The following is a 6,136-nucleotide window of genomic DNA, read 5'->3' on the forward strand; positions in this document are numbered from 1 at the left end:
TGGCACTGGGAAAGATATAGCCCAAGTGTCCCTAGCAAAATACATCAGTACACAGGATGGATGGTCATGTCTCCACATGCTACAGAGGGCCCCATCCAGACTGCAACATTCATTGTCCCAGTTCCTCATTCCTCTCACCTTAGATCATCCCAGAGGTGTAAAATGCCCATCAACATTTCTCACCTTTCTCTGTACCCTCATTATCTGTTTTTGTTGTATATCACCTGGTGTTCTAAGTTTACTTGCCTGTCTGTTATTCTGTGAATGTTCTAATATATAACATCAGCCCTGTGGACATTCAGACACACCTGTCTTGAGCCAGTGTTGAGTCTGGCAAGCCTATGATAATGAAAAAATAGGATCACATAGTGAAGTAACAGGGAATATCTGACCTTAATAAGAAGAAACTCACGGATGCCTGTCCTCATGTATATCGGAGTAATATAGAGTTAAGTCACTTACCACTTTTTTTCTTGCAGTAGAAAATGCCTGTGCTCTATATTTAAATAAAGACCAAAACAAGAAACTAGAGAAGGCAGCTAACATAAAGTTAATGGGGGATTTTAACCACCCTGATATCTACTGGAAGGGCAATAACAGTGCACAAGCAGTCTAGAAGATTTGAAGGCATTTATGACAACTTCCTGACACAGGTGATAGAGACACTAACAAGGGAAGGTGCTCTGCTGTATCTGATACTTAGAATCTAGAAAGAATGGGATGTGAATGTCAGGGGCAGCTCTGGCTGCACTGATCATGAGATGCTGAGGTTCAGGAGCCTGGGAGGAGGGAAAAAAGTAAATTGCAGGATCACAACCCTGGCCTTCAGAAGAGCAGACTTTCACCTGTTTGGGGATCTACTTGGAAAAATCCTATGGGAGACTGTACTGGAGAGAAGAAGGGTCCAGGAGAGCTGGATGATTTTCAAGGATCACCTCTTCCAAGCTCAAGACTGATTCATGCTGACATGAAGGAAGTCAGGGAAAAGTAGTAGTGGCATGGATGAGCAAGGAACTCTGAACTAAAATCAAATAGAAAAGAGGAGGTATACAAGATGTGGAAGCAAGTTCATGTGTCCCAGGAGGAATATAAAGCCAGTGTATGAGTGCAGGAATGGGGTTAAGAAAGCCAAAACCCATATAGAGTTGAATCTGGAAAAGGGACATGAAGAGCAAGAAGAGCTTCTACAGGTGTATCAGTAGCAAAAAGACGACTAGGGAAAATGTGGGTCTGCTGATGAATAGGGCAGGGTACATGGTGGCAGGGGACATAGACAAGGCCAAAGTACTGAAAGCCTTCTTTCAATTTCTTTCTCACTGTTGAAATATGTCTTCAGAAATCTCAGAATCCTAAGCCCAGTGGGCAAGTATGGAGCAATGAAGACATACCCTCAGTGGAGTAGAATCAAATTAAACAATAATTAAAGAATTCGGACATAGTCAAATCCATGTGACCTGATAGGACACATACACAAGTGCTAAGGCAGTTGGCTGATGACATTGCAAAGTCATTATCGATTATTTTGAAAGGTCATGGTGACTGGGGAGGTTCCTGAGGACTGGTAGACAGCAAATGTCACTCCTATCATCAAGAAAGGCAGGAAGGTGCAAACTACATGCCAGTCAGTCTCTTGTTGATTCCTGGGAAACTAATGCAAATCCCCAGTTCTAATTCTCCTGTGATTGATTGCAGAGGTGGACTTCATGCCAAGTCATTGATCTCAATCGTCAACTCACCTTTCTCTTTTGCCATTTTCTGCTTGACGCTTTGCAGGTTTTTGCTCCCCAAATTCTTCTGTCTGCAGTAGAAAAAGAATAACTGCATAGAACCATAGCAGTGTTGGTGATAAAGGACTAAAGAATTTGGGGAGCAAATGTAGCATGAAGTCCACCTCTACAATCAATCACAGGAGAACTAGAACCATCACTCTTTTGTATTTATGAATCCGCTCTTCCATCCATAAGTGAAAAATTTTTACACAATTTTTTCCAATACTTGAAAAAAGTCTTGAATTTAACGGGAGCTTGAGAATGTCACAAATGTGAAAAATTATTCAGAAAATTCACAGAACATTAAATTGTCACTTTTTTGTAATAATAACAACTTGTTGTTTTCTTCTTTTCTAGACATTGAAGATTACAGAGATTACTGCAAGCAATAAAAATCCAAATTTGAGGGTATACTATGGATCTGGCCAGCTTTGACTTAGATCCTACAGATACTTGTATTATGATGTTGTCTACTATTGCGATAACATTTGTTCATTCTCTATTGCACCCTTATGTTGTTGGCTGTGGGAAAAAACTTCAATGCGCCACCAAAATAAGAAAGATGCTTGAGCTTGAAAAATTCCCCAAACCGACTTTTGATAGTTGTGCCTTTCCATTCCACCAACCGGTTTAGACCCAGAAAGTGCTGAGTGCAGGGTACTGACCTTGTTCAGGAAAGCCTTTATCTGACTATAGCTTTGCTTCTCTGACAGTCTCCTCAGGAGCAGAAAATCTGACATTGAACACCAGAGCAGTGTTTCCTGGCTAGGACTGAAGATGTCTTCTGTGACTGTCTTCCTTTGCTGTGTTCTGACCTGGTGTTAACACCCCCGGCAGAATCAGTCTCACTCAGCAGATGGAACGGGGAGCTTTAGGCCAAATCATCCTATGCAAAGGAAGAACAGCTCACTTATTGCTCTTTATCCCCTCAGCAGGCTGACGATCAGGATAGGGGTAAGAGGAGCACCGCATCTCCTATACCAGAAAGTGAGAAGAAATGCTTCTGCCTTGGCAAGTCCTCTTTCCAGACAGGTAATGGATATAACCTCTTTCCAGACTGGTTAGAGTCTCCCCATTCTCACTTTTCCAAGCTAGATGGAGAGGCAAGGCAATCCACAAGAACTCAGGGCCCAGCATAGCTTTGGGACTTGATGGTGTACTCACTGTGCGGAGAATATGTGTGAGGTGCTATTTCCTGCACTAGGCAGATGAAAGCCATGCATTGTAGAAGGTGCTCCTTTATTACCAGGTTTCTAGCAAGGGAAGTTAAAGATGCAGGGAACAGAAAAACAAGTCATCTGTCATTCCCTCTTGAATCTGGTGCCTTCCCAGATGATTCCCATTACTCTAGGAGGTGAAACAAAATACAAGATGTCAAACTGATAAGAGTGGATGATATACTGCAAGTGTAATCTTTGAACCAGTGTACTGGAATCCAAGTCATCCTCTTTAATTAACATGTGCAGAGGACCCAAGAAGGAAGCTGAAATATAAAGAATCATTTTGCAGCTACTACTAGACACATAAACACAGTAACGACTGCAAAAGCAGATATTGCCTGGGTCACAAAGAGCCTTAATCAGAATTAAAAGGATGAGCGGTTTCTTGCAGCTATATGGATTTCAGCTGCTAAGCTTTCAGGTCCTGCACAACTTGGAAGTCACTATGTCAACAGTCAGAGACAAGTTTATCAAAAAACTACAGATTCAACTTGGAGCTAATTTCATGTGTCATATAAAGAACAGTCAAGTCTGTTCTTTGTTAAACGATTATATAATGCATTAGAAGAAGAGGGGAATAGCTATCCTTTCTTTCTCTCCCTTTATCCTGTTTGGATGCTAGAGGATGAATAAGACCTTTCCATTTTCTTCAGTGACATTTCTACAAGTACTCAATATTATTTTTCAAACAGAAACTATAAAATCTCTACATTTATTGTTCAGAAAGACATTGGCAGCCTCATAAAAGAATACTTGATCTCAGATGTTTCAGTTGTACACGCAGTGTTGGAAACACACAAATGTTCTTTAAAGCAGTGAGTTGAGAAGACTGGTCAACCTCTCTGACCTTTCTTACAGTGCTTCACCTCCCAGACATTTGAGGGAGAGCGTGAGCCTTCAGAATACGATACAGAATCACAGCGCCTCATCCTAGCTCCATGGAAGAACTTCAAATAGCAGATCATACTTAACTCTTTGGAAAGGAAATGACAGCTCTGCAGGACCTGGAAAGCGGCCATGTCCTTAAAATTCCCTATGAATTGCTCAAAGCCATGTGAGTGACTTTTTTTTCCAATTACTTAATGCATCTCTTCCCAGGTTTACCTAATGTTCACCTTCACCAAGAACAATCATGCTTAGCTTAAAAGCTATCTGCACAACTAAACTTATTTGTGCATAGGTAAACAACGTGAGTGTCTTAAGACACTATGCATTGTCATTGATGTATTGGAACAAGTCAAGTGCTCGTCTTCTTGTATGTAAACAGCATCCAAAACCTACGTGAATTTTGCTTAAACTAATGATTCTTTTGTTTGTTTGTTTGTTTTAGAAAAGACAAGGTATTTTGAGATTAAGAAAGATCTTCTTGATCTAGATTTGTATTCTTAGGGTGAGATTTAGGTTACTTTTGTTAGTACTTTCTGTTGAATAAGGCTTCTGGCAGAATAAATCTACCTAGAATACCTAGGATTTGCACTGGATGACTGGGGGGGGGGGGGGGGGAATTCATGTCTACATCCACAGGTTAGACATGTCAAGACCCAGAGCCTCCGAGGAGTTCTCTAAATTTCTGTGGAGTTTGTGTTTGTGCCTTGGAAGGCTGGAGGAGGTGTGTTTGCGATCTAAACCCCATTCTGGCATTTGGTAACTATAGCCCCTGTCCAAGGTCTCTAAAATAGAAGTAAATTGGCAAGTCAAAACTGCCAATAAACCTAAAAGACAAAGGATGCAAAATGCCAGTAATCACTGCTAATCTAACTGTACCAAAACTTCTGCTAGACATATGTCTGGGCAAACCAGCACAACCAGATATGGAGAAGAGCAAAACAATACCTTTAAAATCCAATTTCAAATTGTAGCCAAATAGCAATACTTCAGAAGAAAGTAAAAGATGTAATTAAATGTATGAATCAAGGGGGATAAACAGTCTTCTCTGATCTTTCGAAAGTAGCCAGCAAAAAGGTAAGGAGTTGTAAATAGGTGCAGTAACACAATCATGACATGGTTGTCCAAACTTTTGGAATTAGACTGTACTGCGTTGTTCCTATTCTTTATTTCCAGAATATTTCAGAATAGAAACTCCCCAAAACTCTTTGTAATCATAGTCCTTCTCACTACCGCTGAGTCCTGAGACACACAAATCTTATATGTCAAACAGGAATTCAGAGTCAGGAGAAGAGAAGCCAACAATTCCAAGTCCCAGTGTCCCGCTCTATTTTCTGGACAGCACTTTCTCCTTTCAGATTCCTAGACAAAATATTTATAGGAGATTTATTCACATAGCTAGTAAGACTTCGAATATTTCTAAATATATCCACGAGCACGAATGGGAACCATGCACTCAATCAAGTTTGCCAAACAGTGTTTTGCCAAAAATTTTTTGACCTAAGAAAGAGGAGGAGGGAGTTGTGTATGCAGACCAGAAACTATAAAAGTCCCGGTAGGACAAGTCTGTTCTGTCTTCACAGAACGCTTCAAGGCAAGAGCATGGAGGGCTGGGTACTGGCAGAATCCCACTGCATTCCTGCTGCCTGTGGAACTGCTTTCCTCAAAGGACTGTCTGTACCAATAGATATTTTCTTTCTGCTTTCAAGTCACTGGCATATTTTTGCCCTGTGACTTATCCTTGTGATTCTGTGAACAATAAGAAGGAAGTTGTCATTTCTGTTTTTCAGTATTGACTAGCTTCCAGCCTGAGATCCAACTGCTATCACAAGAGGTAAGACTCTGATTTACCTCCTTCATGGAAACAGACTCTCCAGGATGTTTTTTTTATGCAGCTGTATGGGCACTTCCCATATCCTTTTATATCTGTGCATACTAATGCAATGCAATTCTACCTGAGATGTGCTGTCTAAAACAGCGAATTTCCTTTCACTACTGGGTTGGACACATTAGTTTGGTACTGAGAAGTTTTCCTCTTTTGGTACAAGTTAATCTTAAATGATCAGCTTGAACTGGAAAAGGCAGAACAACCGGACAATCTAAAACTCTGATTTCTAACTGAGGAAAGATCTTTGCATAGAGAATTCACTCCCGTGCTCCTGCTTACTCCACACCTTTTTTCTTATGTTGCTTAATCTCTATAGTTGATACAAATTGCATTGTCCAAAATGTGCAAGAGAGAAAAGATATAAGTGGGCTTTT

Source organism: Platalea leucorodia, assembly GCF_965183815.1.
Source record: "Platalea leucorodia genome assembly, chromosome: 14".
Lineage (NCBI taxonomy): Eukaryota > Metazoa > Chordata > Aves > Pelecaniformes > Threskiornithidae > Platalea > Platalea leucorodia.